This window comes from Schistocerca gregaria, chromosome 5, assembly GCF_023897955.1.
Source record: "Schistocerca gregaria isolate iqSchGreg1 chromosome 5, iqSchGreg1.2, whole genome shotgun sequence".
Lineage (NCBI taxonomy): Eukaryota > Metazoa > Arthropoda > Insecta > Orthoptera > Acrididae > Schistocerca > Schistocerca gregaria.
Window position 1 is genome coordinate 101144560 of NC_064924.1, and position 18411 is coordinate 101162970.

Sequence of the window (18411 nt, forward strand, 5' to 3'; positions counted from 1 at the left end):
ACAAGAGACCAACCTGTGTTAATGTAATGTGTTGTAGGCGTCAAATAGTGCACCTGATTATGCGAATCAGTTTACATATCAACTGTCGCAGCACATTTTTTATTAATAACTTCCGCAATAAGAGAAGGCATTATGCTGTTTCGTATTGCATCAGTTTGTTCGTTGACATGTCTGCTTATACTTGAGGGATTTGGCATGATATCTACCACGTTAATTTCTCCGTAATGCGCATCTAGATGTATTAATTCTTGGCCTAGTTCTCTGAAACCTTCACCGGAAACAGCATTAAAGGGTCTCATATTTTTAGCACACATTGCAACACACTTTGCTGTAATACTTTTTATTTTTTACTGTCGGTATCCCTGAAGGAGCTGTATCTTCGTGAGGTTTCTTGCAACTGTGTTTCTTTAAATGAGCGGTTCCCGATTGGAAAAACAATAGCGTTCAGCAGTTTTGTACGATACGTACCCAGTAGACCCACTGTTTTCGTCTACAACCAACAGAAATGTACTCCATACTTGGCTTTCTAACCATTCCCGTTTCTTCAATGTGGAAACATTGGTTTCAATCCTACGTCTTACTGCACTGGATTCCTCGCGCTGCATGATCACAGAGAGAGACACACCACAAATGAGAAGCCCATACTAGCTGCAGTCTCACACGGATAATGACACGTGTAATGTGTTTGAAGTTACATGCTACGTACTCGGTCACGGCTTCTATGCTCGGTCACTAGAACTAACGCGGGCAGCCTATCAAGTTAGTGTGTGCTCGCCCCATGTCGTATTTTGTGCTCGCTTATTCGGTCATGCAGGACTCTACTAAGGGCCACTTGTGTGTGACTGACTTGAGGGAAACCACACGATCCAGGAAGTGGTCATCATGCCATACCGAGAGCTTGCAGCATAGAAATCAAATCTACGTGGACCACAGGTCAACGGACGACTTCATAGCAAATCACCCTCTGGAAGAAACAGAATGGCATCAGATATGTAAAACGTAGGCCAAAGGAGGCGACTGCACCCGAGAGAACACAAATGTCCCTGAAAGACCAGTGACAGAGGAAGGAAAAAGTAATCACAAGCCGAATGATGGTGGCCATCACCAGCTACACCAATACTTCAGGCAAAAATGCAGCTGCAGCTGATTTTGGTGGCTGTGCCAGTGGCACAACACAAGGGTGGACGGACGTTGGGTGATCCCCAGGGGTGAAGATCCAGAGAGTCCCCTTGTCCCTGAGAGAGAGGCAGCAGCTGGCCCGTGGCCCAGAGAGCTCAACCAGTGAACAGTGAGAGTCACCAGTGGGTGCCCGCAGAACGAAGTCAGTTGGAAAATGTGTCGCATGGGACGTGAAGTTGAGGACCCTATGTCCGTGTCATCTCTGGAGGGCAACTGGTGACGGGACAAGACAAGACTCACGGCCTTCTGCTGTTGCTGTGGTGGTAGGGCAGAGTATCACAAGTAGCGCACTTGTCACTCCAACGTCAGTCTTGTGCAGTGCAGGAACAATGGTCATAACTGGAGCTGTTCTGCAAGAAGGAAGATAAGTGACATTACAGAACACTGAAGCTGACAGGTGAGCTAATGTGGCAGATGAGAGAGGACAGACACAACACACAACTAGAGTGGGGTCAGACATGGTACATGTGAGTGGCGCTCAGACATAAAGCAAAGCTGATAAGGAGTAATTTTGTAGAGGAAAAAACTCTGCTCAGAACAGTTACCGGAAACAGTTCCATCAGAGAGATATAAAGCGTCAAAGAAGGACGGCACATCCAAAGGGCATCAACATACACGAAAGGACCCTGAAATGAATAGTAGTGAACAGTCCACTCTGAGAGAGTTTTTGACGTCCTTGTGGTGCCTGGAACATCGCGGTATTCCAGTGTGGGTAAAAGAGAGAGGCCGCAATGAAGATGACCACCCAAAACGAGGTGGGGATGATGGAATAACTGACAGGGAGGTATGTTAAGTCACGAAGGACGACTTGAGCTAGGCACTCTAGGCAGAAGCACGGAGGACCAATACAGAGCCCTGCTGCAATCCGGAAGACAGTCTTTAGGATGGACAAATGATAAGGTATTAAGAGCCGCACATGGATTGAAATGCTGAAGAACATGAGGCGAATAGAAATCACCATTGATGTACGTCACCTAAAATTACAAAGACTGTAAAGTGTTGCTCTAACTGTATGAGGAAAGCAGACCAGTGTCCATTTTCAAATTGAATTCCTGAAACGATGGTGAACGAGTAGTCCCTGCCCAGGTCCACTTCTGTTGTGCCAACTCCTGTCAGTACAGAAGTTGTTGGAGGACACTGAGCCACGCCCAGGTGAGCCACCAAGTGCAGAATGGCCTGCTGGTTTTGCTGAAGTAGCTGTAATGTAGGAACTGTGTTAACTCTTCCTGTTCCGGTGATGTCCCACTGAACGCGACATTTTGCTCGGGATGCAGTGCACTATAATCTAAACAGCACTCTTCACAAAATGTCTGAAGATGCACTAACGACATTGGAAATGAATATAGTACCCATGCGATGCAACTGCTGTTGCAAGAAAAAGACAAATATGCAATGTCAATCTACCTGGGTCGGAGTGCCCACATAAAAATTATATCGTCGCCCATTAAGATGGAACGAGGGTGTAGGAGGTGGCACCAGAGCCAGGAAAAATTTCTTCCTCATCGCCAAATGATATGTCCACCTGAGTTGACGGACGAGAAATTTTATCGTAAATGTGGTAAAAGTTTATTTAACAAGAAATAATATATCTGTTACGAGATGAATAAGTACAACATAAGAATTAATCACTTTATGAGGACAAATTCTTTTTGATTAAAGAGTAATTTAACTTTGTGTTATGCCTTACGGCAGGTTTTGTCATGGGGGAAGCCTTGTCAGAAACGTCCACCGTATGAGCGTCTATGGAAGTGATTCCAGTTGTAGTTTCCCGTTGCCTTACACTGATGATGATGGAATGATAATGAGGGCAACGCAACACCCAGTCCCTGAGCAGAGAAAATCTACGACCCAGCCCGGTGTCGAACCCGGGCCCCTTGGCCTGACAGATTGCCACGCTGACCACTCAGATATCGAAGCGGACTTAAAGAGTAAACAGTATTTAAAAGCAAGACTCTCCTCGGGTACTGAAATGACAGCCATATTTATGGGAAGGTCGAAGAACTTTTTGTGGAAGAAGGAATAAACGTAAGTATGAGCTAAGGCTGAGGGCCTTTAAGAAGGTAAGTAACACTTCTACAGACTATCACTAAATAGTAAATACCCAATGCGCAATGCTAGCCAAAGTTCAAGACCTGAAGGGACACTCCAAAGAAAATTATTACTATTGGAATGACTAATTCTGGACTGCCCCTATGGGACTTAAGTCTGTAAAGTTGCTGTATGACGAAAGCACTAGTGAGAGAAAGAGCAAATCTTTTACATGTCTGCAATCATGGACTGTGCGGCTGGTCCTGGCGGAGGTTCGAGTCCTCTCTCGGTCATGGGTGTGTGTGTGTTTGTCCTTAGGATAATTTAGCTTAAGTAGTGTGTAAGCTTAGGGACTGATGACCTTAGCAGTAAAGTCCCATCAGATTTTACACGCATTGGAACATTTTTTTACATGTCCACTAATTGACCACTGACAATGAAATCAGCGTCAACGTTGCAGCAGCTACAAAGTGAGTTCCTGATTGATGGACTGGCTCATGAACCCCAGTCAGAGTAAGCTGGCTCTGCTAACTGGAGTGCTGGCCTAGATACAGCCTCAGGCGCCAGGATACAGCTTGTCCTATGTTCGGTCATGTGGTCCACATAGAGAAAACTTCATGTGGCGAGCAATTGGGTTGCTGTTGGTTGGCCATGTAGAATGTGGCCGACTTCTTATGTTGTTTGCAAGAATATGGCTGCCTGCGTCACCTGGCTGTAACGTCATTGTTGGCAGTATGGAGATAGGTCCATGACACAGCATGGCCGCTGCCAATCCTTCATATCCACTGCAATGCTGTGTGTCTGACTGGGAAAGAAAGCAATGACTCTTTGAGGTTGTGGTCCACACGACAGCTCCACCTGTGTTGACCATCATCTTATCTGGTAACAGCTCCGTGAGGCCCTTGGACTTGGTCCACCCAGAATAGCCTTCTTCGGGTCTCTCCAGTAAATGACCATCCCACCCTGCTTTCACCTGTTCAGCTGCGCCATCTCTGTCCTTGCTGCACTCACGTGCCCATCACAGTTGCTATCTTGCAGTGCCATTGCCACACACCAATCATCTTGAGACACTAACGCCGAGCGCTCTGTCAGTGATTTTGGAGCTGCCGTAAGTAGGTGAAAGTAACGTGGCACTCTGGCTGTAGGTGCTGGTTTTGGGTTCTGAGCCCCTACAATCTAGACATCACTGTCGTATATGTTTAATTTTTAACATCTTTCCAACCTCAAGTTACATATAAATAAATCTACACTCCTGGAAATTAAAATAAGATCACCGTGAATTCATTGTCCCAGGAAGGGGAAACTTTATTGACACATTCCTGGGGTCAGATACATCACATGATCACACTGACAGAACCACAGGCACATAGACACAGGCAACAGAGCTTGCACAATGTCGGCATAGTACAGTGTATATCCACCTTTCGCAGCAATGCAGGCTGCTATTCTCCCATGGAGACGATCGTAGAGATGCTGGATGTAGTCCTGTGGAACGGCTTGCCATGCCATTTCCACCTGGCGCCTCAGTTGGAGCAGCGTTCGTGCTGGACGTGCAGACCGCGTGAGACGACGCTTCATCCAGTCCCAAACATGCTCAATGGGGGACAGATCCGGAGATCTTGCTGGCCAGGGTAGTTGACTTACACCTTCTAGAGCACGTTGGGTGGCACGGGATACATGCGGACGGGCATTGTCCTGTTGGAACAGCAAATTCCCTTGCCGGTCTAGGAATGGTGGAACGATGGGTTCGATGACGGTTTGGATGTACCGTGCACTATTCAGTGCCCCTCGACGATCACCAGAAGTGTACGGCCAGTGTAGGAGATCGCTCCCCACACCATGATGCCGGGTGTTGGCCCTGTGTGCCTCGGTCGTATGCAGTCCTGATTGTGGCGCTCACCTGCTCGGCGCCAAACACGCATACGACCATCATTGGCACCAAGGCAGAAGCGACTGTCATCGCTGAAGACGACACGTCTCCCTTCGTCCCTCCATTCACGCCTGTCGCGACACCACTGGAGGCGGGCTGCACGATGTTGGGGCGTGAGCGGAAGACGGCCTAACGGTGTGCGGGACCGTAGCCCAGCTTCATGGAGACGGTTGTGAATGGTCCTCGCCGATACCCCAGGAGCAACAGTGTCCCTAATTTGCTGGGAAGTGGCGGTGCGGTCCCCTACGGCACTGCGTAGGATCCTACGGTCTTGGAGTGCATACGTGCGTCGCTCCGGTCCAGTCCCAGGTCGACGGGCACATGCACCTTCCGCCGACCACTGGCGACAACATCGATGTACTGTGGAGACCTCACGCCCCACGTGTTGAGCAATTCGGCGGTACGTCCACCCGGCCTCCCGCATGCCCACTATACGCCCTCGCTCAAAGTCCGTCAACTGCACACACGGTTCACGTCCACGCTGTCGCGGCATGCTACCAGTGTTAAAGACTGCGATGGAGCTCCGTATGCCACGGCAAACTGGCTGACACTGACGGCGGCGGTGCACAAATGCTGCGCAGCTAGCGCCATTCGACGGCCAACACCGCGCTTCCTAGTGTGTCCGCTGTGCCGTGCGTGTGATCATTGCTTGTACAGCCCTCTCGCAGTGTCCGGAGCAAGTATGGTGGGTGTGACACACCGGTGTCAATGTGTTCTTTTTTCCATTTCCAGGAGTGTATATCTGCACTACTTTTCTATATCACTACAATTAGTTGTCTAAAATGGCACATTTTGTGCTTATTACAGAAGTATTATAATGTATGGACTGCTGTGGAGGTTACTGTCGCCAGATAAACCACATATAGACATACCGCTGTCCATCTTGCACTACACAAGAGATTCTCTAGATTCGTACCCGCTATACCGTTCTGTTATAATCGGGTATTAACAGAGTACAGACGCTTCTTCTCTGCACCGATTAAAGAACAGAATCTGGCCAATGTAAAGGGATGTTTTGACTCCATGTGGTCTTGATTGTTGTTGCTACAGATCCATTCGGACACGATAGCCAATGCAAACTCAATGAGACTGAGGTGTAAGGCATTTCCGCGGCTTCTGGTCTGGCATTGCTCAAAGCTGCATATATTCCTACTGAGATTGCTCAGAGACCTTATTTAGAAATGTGGAAAAGGTATGAAACATCTGTCAGTCGTTTAGTACGTCATTAACACTGTGTGTTGGGAATGATTGTTTTGTCAAGGCCTCGCGAGCACCATGGTCCGTCAACTTGATGACCATTGTTGTGGCTTCCTTTGACACAACAGCAGTGAGAGAGGCGAGTGGAGACAATGGGACGCCCAACGACAGCACAAGACACAGAAGTGGAACTAAGTCGTCGTTTCATGTGAATCCCAGGTCTGCCTACATCACTACAAATGTACCCATGTCTGCAGGCTATTAGAGCGACGAACGTTGCTAGATTTCATTCATGACATCATGTGGGCGCAGTATGTTGTGTACAACTTTGTGTGCAATGGTAAGAAGAGTTGGGTTACAGAGTCGTGTGGTAACTGTCATCGTAGGAAAGCTGGACAGGAGCAGAAATGATTAACGAACAAGTTAACACAGCAAACAGAAGATTTTTTTATCTTGTATTTCGACAAACGTCTGAAGACTCATTACAAATGATGCAACAAGACATAGAGTCCAGCTCATACAGTGACGGTAACACCGACCATCTTAAACAGCAATCAATGCTAACGTTATATCTCTGCGACGAATTTGAGAGGAAGTTGTGACCATGAGATAACCTAATGGGAACAGAACAATCAGACTGGGATTCGTTTCCGAAACACTCCAGAAGAGTATAACCAACAATAAACAGATGGGTCAGGAGCAGACGTTCTCCCAGCACAAAAGCAAGTTGTAATATTGAGTATTAATATCTGTCGCCAGCCTAATTAGGCATTCTTGTGTTAAGTAACACGTCTAGACTGAGGTAGAAACATACAGTAAGGAACATCTTTGACAGTGTGCTGGTAATGCAATGAAAAAGTAAAAATTGAGCAGTAAATAAATAACGATGAAATAAATAGGAGAACCCTTAACACAAAATAGGAATAGCATGCCTACATAACAGTTTCTATTAATAAACAAAACAGTGGCTGTATAACTGTATGAATTAAATAAATAATAATGTAAAATATGAACAATGTTGTCTGTAGTTCACACATGCCTAGACGCTCAATGCCGCGGTTCGAATGCGTCCGCATTGTTACTTTGAGCCTGGAAGGATTCTCAACAAGAGAAGTGGCCCCGCGTCTCGAAGTCAACCTAAGCGATATTGTTCGGAATGGAGGAGGTACAGAGAGACAGGAACTGTGGATGACATGCCTCGCTCAGGCCAGCCAAGGGCTACTACTGCAGTGGATGACCGCTGGCTATGGATTATGGCTTGGAGGAACCCTGACTGCAAAGCCACCATATTGAATAATGCTTTTCGTGCAGCCACAGGACGTCGTGTTACAACTCAAACTGTGCGAAATAGGCTGCATGATACGAAACTTCACTTCCGACGTCTATGGCAAGGTCCATCTTTGCAACCACGACACAATGCAGTGCGGTACAGATAGGCCCAACAACATGCCGAATGGACCGCTCAGGACTGGTATCACGTTCTCTTCACCGATGAACTATGAAATTGGACTTTAAATACTATTACTCCAAACATTAGAAAGCAATGACAACTATTTTTACAGCAGCCGAATAAGTCATCCCATAATAAATTAGAACACTGGGATAGGATTCCTGTCCATGTTTGTGACCTTGGATTATCACTGGTGTAAGGCAGAGTTTTTAGCAACACCACGATTATCTAGTCGAAGGAGTTCGTTTTTAATGAGCTGTGTGTGCTAGGGGAATGGATCCCATTTTTGGTAACGTCTGGGTGGAAAGTAAGAATTCATCGAAATATACAGGTCGCTAAAGATAACATCTAAGAGTGAGTTGGGAAACAGTGAAGTTCAGGACACCTTTGAAGAGTCTGAGCCACTGCCGTTGGGCTCAGACTCTGCATGGAAAAATGTTTAACGAAATGCGAAAACAGCTGCTGGGTAATATAAGTAAGTTAGACGTGGGAGTGAGAAACCCGCCTGTGCTTACAGGGATCCACCCTCATGGGGCAACATGCGCTTGTAGACAGTGTTGCAGCACCAAGCATTACGCATTTTGTTACTGGTTAACCACCTGAAATGCAATGGAAGTAGATCATCGTCCTTTAAGACAGTCTCTTATTAGTGGACTCTCACTAAATTTATTGTTCAGGTTATCAAAATTATGTGATGCTAGAAAAATTTAGAGATGCGAGTTTTCCTTGTAGGAAGCAGACGGCTAAAAGATACTGTTCAGCTAGGCACCATCCTTTGAAAGGGAACCCCTGCCGATTTCGTTCCCCTTGCTTCTCTAATCCGAGCTTGTGATCCGTCTGTAATGACGTTGTCGACGGGACGTTAAACACTGAGCTCTATGGACAGGAGTCACCTTGGGCAGGGTTAATGTGCAGGCGATTTCTCTGACGGACTGCTCTTAGGCATTTAGCTAGGTAACTTGAACTTAGACGCAGATACAAGTGGTTGGTATAGAGAATGACTGATTTTGCAACCACTTCAGACTTCTCCTGCAGATTGGTATGGTGAGACCTAGCTGCAGTAGCAAGGCGAATTGTAAGGAAAGTTGACTCATTTTTACAGAGATTCGATAATTTCACCCTTCCTTCTGAAGACTGGTTTACATATAAACGTTCAATACCTTTTCATCTTTGGACACAGATATAAGCGCATACACTTCTGTGGTTTTTCAGTCTTAAATACTAACCTTTTGGCAATCACGACACGACTTACGCAGATGCTAGTATAATTGTTTTATCCAGGCACGCTTTCAAATGAATCATATCCCAAACCCCTCCTTCAGGCTTGCAAAGCCATTATCTTACCATTGACAATTCTCTTGCATGTTATGTAATGAATTGAGTTAACTAAGCTCCTTGGTTAAATTCGTAGATAAAGAATTCCTTGATCATTATTTTGGAAGGCAATCATTACAATCACGTCAGATACACTAGGCCAGTTTTACAGATGGAGTTAGCGTCGCAATCATTATCAAGCATCCTCCTCCCGCGTTCTCCTGCATTATACGCCGAGGTTACATGGGATGCCTCCTAATATTGTGTTCGACCTTCTTTTACCGGCGTAGTGCAACGTGGACATTTTGGAGGTGCCCTGCAGAAATATTGAGCTACGTTGCCTCTGTAACCGTCAAAAATTGCGAAAGTGTTGGCGCAACAGGAGTTTTTGCACGAACTAACCTCTCGGTTATGTCCAATACATGTTCAATGGGATTCATGTCGGGGGGATCATAGTGGGCAAACCATTCGCTCGAGTTGTCTAGAATGTACTTCAAACCAATCACTAACAATTGTGACCCGGTCATATGGCGCATTGAAACCCCAAAAATACCATAGTTATTTGGGAGCATGACCCCGTGAATGGCTGCAAATAGTCCCCAAGTAGCCGAATATAACCATTTCCAATTAATAACGGGCTCTGTTGGACAATTAAACACAGTCCACATCATTATGGAGCCACCAACAGCTTGCACAGTGCCTTCTTTACAACCTAGGTCAATCACTTCGTGGGATCTGCACCACACTCGAATCCTATCATCACCTCTTACCAACTGAAGTCTGGATTCACCTTACCAGGCCACGGATTTCCAGTCGTGTGGGGTGCAATCGATATGGACACGAACCCAGGAGAGGCGCTGCAGGCGATGTGCAGTTAGCAAAGGCACTCGCGTCGTTCGTCACCCCATAGTCCATTACCGCCAAATTTCACCGCACTCACTGTCCTACACGATAAGATCGTCGATCACCCCACATTGGTTTATGCCATTATTTGACGCAGTGTCGCTTGTCTATTAGCACTGACAACTCTAAGCAAACGTCGCTGCTCTCGGTCGTTGGGTGAAGGCCGTCGGCCATTTCGTTGTCCGTGGTGAGAGGTCGTGGTTTAAACGTGGTTTCTCGGCACACCCTTGACAATGTGGACCTCGGAAAATTGAATTACCTAACGATTTCCAAATGGAATGTTCCATGCGTGTAGCTCCAACTACCATTCCGCGTTCAAAGTTATGTTGATTCCCATCGTGCGGCCATAATCACGCCGGAAACTTTTTCACATGAATCAACTCAGTATAAATGACAGCTCCGTCAATTGGCTGTTATTTTATACCTTGTGTACGCGGTACTACCACCGTATATATATATATATATATATATATATATATATATATATATATATATATATAATTAAAGAGACCTTTGGAGATAAGAGAACCACTTGTACGAACATCAAGAGCTCAGATGGAAACCCAGTTCTAAGCAAAGAAGAGAAAGCAGGAAGGTGGAAGGAGTATTCAGAGGGTCTATACAAGGGCGATGTACTTGAGGACAATATTATGGAATTGAAAGAGGATGTAGATAAAGATGAAATGGGAGATACGATTCTGCGAGTAGAGTTTGACACAGCACTGAAAGACCTGAGTCGAAACAAGGCCCCCGGAGTAGACAACATTCCATTGGAACTACTGACGGCCTCGGGAGAGCCAGTCCTGACAAAACTCTACCATCTGGTGAGCAAGATGTATGAGACAGGCGAAATACCCTCAGACTTTAAGAAGAATATAATAATTCCAACCTCAAAGAAAGCAGGTGTTAACAGATGTGAAAACTATCGTACAATCAGTTTAATAAGTCATAGCTTCAAAATAATAACACGAATTCCTTGCAGACGAATGGAAAAAATAGTAGAAGCCGACCTCGGGGAAGATCAGTTTGGATTCCGTAGAAATGTTGGAACACGTGAGGCAATACTGACCCTACGACTTATAAGCTAGATTAAGGAAGGGCAAACCTACGTTTCTAGCATTTGCAGACTTAGAGAAAGCTTTTGACAATGTTGACTGGAATACTCTCTTTCAAATTCTGAAGGTGGCAGGGGTAAAATACAGGGAGCGAAAGGCTATTTACAATTTGTACAGATACCAGATGGCAGGTATAAGAGTCGAGGGACATGAAAAGGAAGCAGTGGTTGGGAAGGGAGTGAGACAGGGTTTTAGTCTCTCCCCGATGTTATTCAATCTGTATATTGAGCAAGCAGTAAAGAAAACAAAAGAAAAATTCGGGGTAGGTATTAAAATCTATGGAGAAGAAATAAATACTTTGAGGTTCGCCGATGACATCGTAATTCTGTCAGAGACAGCAAAGGACTTGGAAAAGCAGTTGAACGGAATGGATAGTGTCTTGAAAGGAGGATGTAAAATGAACATCAACAAAAGCAAAACGAGGATAATGGAATGTAGTCGAAGTAAGTCGGGTGATGCTGAAGGAATTAGATTAGGAAATGAGACACTTAAAGTAGTAAAGGGGTTTTGCTATTTGGGGAGCAAAATAACTGATGATAGTCGAAGTAGAGAGGATATAAAACGTAGACTGGCAATGGCAAGGAGAGAGTTTCTGAAGAAGAGAAATTTGTTAACATCGAGTATAGATTTAAGTGTCAGGAAGTCATTTCTGAAAGTATTTGTGTGGAGTGTAGCCATGTATGGAAGTGAAACATGGACGATAAATAGTTTGGACAAGAAGAGAATAGAAGCTTTCGAAATGTGGTGCTACAGAAGAATGCTGAAGATTAAATGGGTAGATCACATAACTAATCAGGAAATATTGAATAGGATTGCGGAGAAGAGAAGTTTGTGGCACAACTTGACCAGAAGAAGGGATCGGTTGGTAGGACATGTTCTGAGGCATCAAGGGATCACCAGTTTAGTATTGGAGGGCAGCGTGGAGGGAAAAAATCGTGGAGGGAGTCCAAGAGATGACTACACTAAGCAGATTCAGAAGGATGTAGGTTGCAGTAGATACTGGGAAATGAAGAAGCTTGAACAGGATAGAGTAGCATGGAGAGCTGCATCAAACCAGTCTCAGGACTGAAGACCACAACAACATGACTTTTGACACCTCGGTGTATACTTTCCCTGTAATACTGTAGAGGACAAGTAAAATTCCGTTATTTTCTATTCCAATTAGTGTTGTAAGTTTAAATTCCACTAGCGTACATCAGTAGTTGGCATGGAAGTCATTAGCTTGGATAACATGTGAAACACTAAAGAGTCTCAGAGAGCGTAATCTCTGAGATGCCATAGTGGATAAGATGCTGGACTCATGTTAAGGAGGAACAGAATTCAAGTTCCCGGCCGACCATCTTGATGGAGATGTCAGTACGTCAAGGCTCTAAAGAGAACTAACGTTGCCAGATGGCAATCGCAATCCTCGTACAGAACGACCACCCGAGGGAATGGCTTTAGTGCCAATGACTCCACAACAAGATCACCTTTTATTCTCATAGCCTGCAATTCGGACAACAGCCATTACGTTTGTTATGCTTTGAGCCGGTTGCTGTGTCCTATTTCCGTGATCTCCATGGCATTGCAAAAAATTTCAAACGGCTCTGAGCACTATGGCACTTAACATCTAAGGTCATCAGTCCCCTAGAGCTTAGAGCTACTTAAACCTACCTAACCTAAAGAAATCACACACATCCATGCCCGAGTCAGGATTTGAACCTGCGACAGTACCGATCGCGCGGTGCCAGACTGAAGCGCCTAGAACGTCTCGGTCACACCGGCTGGACAAGACACTGCAAAAAAAAAAGTATGTATATATATATATAAAAAGGTTCAAATGACTCTTAGCACTATGGGACTTAACATCTGAGGTCATCAGTCCCCTATAGCTTAGAACTACTTAAACCTACCTAACCTAGGGACATCACAAACATCCATGCCCGAGGTAGGATTCGAACCTGCGACCGTAGCGGTTGCGCGGTGCCAGACTGAAGCGCCTAGAACCTCTCGGTCACACGGCCCGCCATGACAATTGCGTTTCAATTATGCATTCACACCTCTGCACTGCATAAACGCAAGATTTAAAGTTATTCTATTTACTGTCCTTCCTGGAGTTGGTATTTTAATGACCAGCGGCCTATTTTCAAAGCTTATAAATTGTCTATATCTATAAAACCTTGTATCGCAAACCGGTTTTATTTTTCAATTTGATCGTTATGCGTGTCGACATACCGATCCTGCACTGCCAAACAAAGCAAATAAATAATTGGGAAAAAAACTGCTCGTTTTGTGCAGAGCACAGCTTTGTATAAAAACGTAATCCCGATAACGTATTCTGTAATTTTCTCTCGTATAATTAATGAAAATTGTCACAATTAGAGACAATAAGGCCTCAATAAATAACAGATAGCATTGGAACTTTCCGCAGCTTTGAATTGTACTTAACTGTGGCGATAAAACACATTTTCGAGCTTTACGCTTCACAATTAGTAATCCTGGAGTCAGTGGCGGCTCGTGACCAAATAAGATGCTGGTGCACTTTGCATACGAAGGAAACAAAAGAGAGAAAATCAGTACGCTGCTCATGTTTTTGAAATGCATGATACAAACAGACCGCTCGCTCGTGTCACTGCTGCATCTACCCATAATAAAACCAAAAGGTGTACACAGAAGAAAGTATTACTTTTGCAGAATAAAAGGAATTAAAATCAACTGCATCTCTATGTACTCAAAAAATGGTAGACATGCCTTACTAACCTTTTTCAGCAGGACTGATGTTAACGCCGTTCGATTTTATCTCTGAATTTGGATGTAGGGGTGATCACTTGCACAGGAACTCTATTCTTCTTTCCTTCATATTTGCAAATCTTTCAATCATTCTTTGATTGAAGTCTGCAATTGCTAAAACGACTCGTTCAATAGAGAGCATCGCGAGTGCTGATGGTCTTTCTTGGTCCATAGTATTCCGCAAGAAGGTTTCGATGCGTTTCAGCGAATAAAAAGAACCTTCCGCTTCTGATGTGGTCATTGGAATTGTAAGTATCGCTTTCAGGAGGTCCACAGATTCGTTCAATGTATCACAAAGATTATTGTCTGTTGATGTAATCCAGAAAGGTCAAAGCTCCACACATGCTTTTGAACTCCTCTCTTCCATAAATAACAGAGAGTTCCGTTTGAAGTTTCTTTGCTTCCAAAAAAGAGTAGCATTCAATAGCATCTCTGAAAGAAGTTTCTGGAAAACTGGAAGAGTAAGTAGCGAATTTCTCTGCCAGAAAGAGAGAGGCTGCAACTAGGTGTCCAGTGAACTTGACTCTTTCTTTAGCCTCGAAACTTATGGCATCACATACTTCTTTTGCCTCCCGGAGTAGATTACACATCGCTGCGCCATCTTCAGTTCTCCCTCTTTTATGGTACTCGTATAAGCTTGTCGAATTTTCACTCACTCGTTCCCTAATTTTCGCAATTTCACGCTCAAACGCTGTCATGTGATTTGTGCGTAAGTTGGGTTAATATCCCTTTTTTGTAGCTGGTTATACAAAATATCCACATGTTATGAAAAAGTGAAAGCCAAAAAATGAACTTTCCATCCTTCAAAATTGTTACTACCCCACAGGCTTGCACGATCGTGTTCCCATTACACAGTTTTCCCCCTGGCTCGTATTATTCATGCACGTGGTATATCTTCCCTATATTCTAAAACGGTATTGACGCTCCTTGACTGAAAATTCCAACGAGTAGGCACTGAACGCGGCAGTCGTTTTCACACTATTTCGTCGAGAACTGCTGTTCTGTGAGGAAATGCTGAAAAGAAGCCGAAAAGTCCCTGAAGTTTAGTGAATAATATTCGCTCATTTTTATTAATGGAAGCGGCTTTGGGCTTAATGAGATTCAACTGGTGGGAATAACAATGAATGTATGAAGCATTGAGAAACTTTTCCTTAACAAGAACCTGCACCCCACGTGACGTACCACTCATGACAGCTGCACCATCATACGTCTGCGCTATTAGCTTATGTGGACAATTTCCCCAAACGATTATTTACCTGTTCGATGATGGACGTTGCCAAAGACTGGGCATCATGTGTTTCTGGTACTATGAAGTCCCAAAATCTTTCAACTGGTTTTCCGTTAATGATGTACCTATATACTGTAACCATCTGGAAAACACAGGCTACGTCACTGCTTTCGTCAGCTAATACGGCCAAAAACTCAGCACCCTTATTTTACTTTCTAATTTCTTCTTGGTAGACTTGAGGCATGCACTGGAGGAGCTCATTCTGGATGAGGTTCCTTTGAAAACTGTAGCTTTCTCTAAATACGATTTTAATACAGAGTCTAATTCTGCAGTAAAATTAATCAAAACGAAAAACACCAGGATTGGAAGATGTTTCAGTCTCATCATGTTCTCTAAGGGCAAGTTACAACGCACAACAGAAACGAATACAGTTAATAATTATATTCAGTTTGTACCTATTATCGGTAACTTTATGAGTGTGTAATGCCACGGACCTTCTGTACCCACTGTCTAATTGGGTAGCTATATTTAAATTGCCTAGACTTGCCATATTCAAAACGTTATTTACATGTACTGAAGAATTTTCGTGTTTTCTCATTTTGTCATGGAGGTGTTGAATGTCACAGACTCCGTGTTTAGACCATGAAAGATCTCCTCCAAATAATAAACAAGGAAAACAAAATAAGGCATTTTTCATGTCACAACCACTCAGCCATTCATGCTTGTTGTACAATTCAGAGTTAAATTTCCTTTTGAATTGGCCACTTTTCGTTTTAACGGTCTGCGAAATTGTTAAAGCAGGAGTCGGCCTAAATAACCACTTGATTTCTAATTTTTCTTCAAACTTCCGTGAACTGAAGGGTTCAGAGAGCAATGATATTACCTGATTCATTATTTCACGTATTCACTTGTCACTTTAGTCTCAAAATTCACTGTAGCACACGCTAAAATAACCAACACAATGCACAGGAAATAGTTCGCTCGCAGCTACACCTGAACTGGTAAGGTGGTGCCATGGGACGAGGCATCTACGGGAAGCACAAGTTGTATGAGCTGGTTGTAGTGAATAAGGCGAGGTTTACAAAGCAACCTATTTTTCAGTCTTTTCAAAGCTTGGTCACAGGCTTTTTTTTCAATGGAACGGAACTTTTTTACGCCTGAGGCGGTTCAGAGGTGTGACAATATGTGCCACATTAGGAATGAACTTTATATAAATTCTTAGGAGATGGCAGCTTTCGAACTTCCTGCAAATGTTTTGTCGAAGGATGAGAGCCTTTGGCATTGATGATATGTCCTAAGTATTCAGTTATCTTTCACTTGGTGACCCTGTGAGGACGTACATTGGGTGAAACAGTAATGTTTCGTTTACCTTACCCTGCAAGATGTACCCTTCACATACTTAATCTTTCAAAGTTAATAACGAACCAGTACGTGTGTGGTTAGATACAGGTTATTCTGTCACTTTCATAAGTAAGGAGCGGCTTCAGACTGACCAGAGACCGTGCGGTGTAATGAGAGAATTTCGCAGTAGTTGACGTCTTCTTATGTTCTTCAGTCTTTTCCGTCAATGTTCAAAATTTAATTTTTCGACGACGATTTACATTAAAGTAAATTACACTTCCATGATTTATAAGAAAATTACGAATATTTTGTCTTGTAGCCATTGCACCATACGCCTCACGAAGTCACAGATTGTTTCTGACAAACGAAAGAAATTAGTACTGAGTAGTTTAATTTTGTTTAGCTGCTGTATCTGCTGATTGTATTAGCTCTGCATTACCGCAAAGTCTGTTCACATACGGATAGGAACTTTCAAACGTTCTTCAAAGTATGAGGAGCGCGAATTTTTCTGTCCATCAAGTTTGCCTAAAATATCTCGCAGTTAATCTGCTTAGAAAGTAGCTTGTTTGTAACTACTTTCTAGAAGCAATTGTTTAATCGGTGTGGCACTCAAACTACGTGAAGGAAGGTTCTTTAGGACCACATCCCCAACTTAATTCATTCCATGCCACTACATTTCGGTAATATCACATGGAGCTTCACACCATATTGGATTCTGAAAGTCAGTAGGCTTTTCTACAGGGTGAAAAGTATTTAAACCGATAAACTCTGGGAGGTTGTAGGAGATATCAAAACAATTATTTTTCCGTAATGTAATTTTTCCTATGAGAATTATTTAAACCGGTGGAGGCCATGTTACGCTCTTCAGTTGGTAGATGCCGTGTTAGGATCTTCGGCTGTTAGAGGACGTAACGCTCTTCAGTTGTTAGAGGGTGTATTACACTCTTCAGTTGTAGGTAACTGCTGTCCACCAGTGTAGTAGTGCATTGTCTCTGTTTACTAATGGAGCGATACACCTGAAGAGAGTACACCGATATGGTTGGTGCGTACTACTTAGCGCACCACAACGGACGAGCTGCACAACGGGTTTATCAACAATAATATCCTAATCGCCATATCCCGCATCATACGACCTTTGCTGCTGTGTACCAACGTCTGCGTGAGACCGGGTCATTTAGCACATTAAATGCACAGGGACGCCGTCGCACGGTAAGAACGCTGCAATTTGAGGAAGCTGCCTTGCAGCATGTGGAGCGGGGTCCTTTAATCAGCACTCGTGCAATTGCACGTAACATGAAGACAAATCAGACGAACGTAAGAACGCTCCTTAGAGAGCAATTGTTACGTCCATTTCACTTACAGCTTGTCCAAAACCTGGAACCAGTTGATTATCCACCCAGAGTACAGTTTTCGCAGTGGTACCTGGAACAGTGTGAAATGCATCCTTCATTTCCATCCTCTGTGTTGTTTACCGATGAAGCAACGTTCGGGCGTGATGGAGTCTTCAACATGCACAATTCGCACGTTTGGAGTGAGGATAACCCACATGACACAGTTACTAGTGCTCATCAAGTGCGGTTCTTCGTTAATCTGTGGGTCGGTGTTGTTGGGGACTGTTTAATTGGGCCGTATCTGCTACCTAGACCATTAGATGGCAGGCACAATTACAATTTTGTCGCCAGAACATCGCCAGAATTGCTGGAAGACGTCCCGCTCCCTACAAGACAACGCATGTGGTTCCAACATGACGGGGTGCCGGCACATTTCAGTCATCGTGTGCTTCGATTCCTGGACCGACGGTTCCCAGAAACTTGGATTGGCAGAGGTGGCCCTGTACCATTGCCTGCTCGATCCCCAGATTTGTCCCCTCTGGACTTTTTTGTGTGGGAAAAGATGCTCAACCTTGTTTACGCAACTCCTGTTGCATCAGAAGATGATCTGACTGTCCTGATAGTAG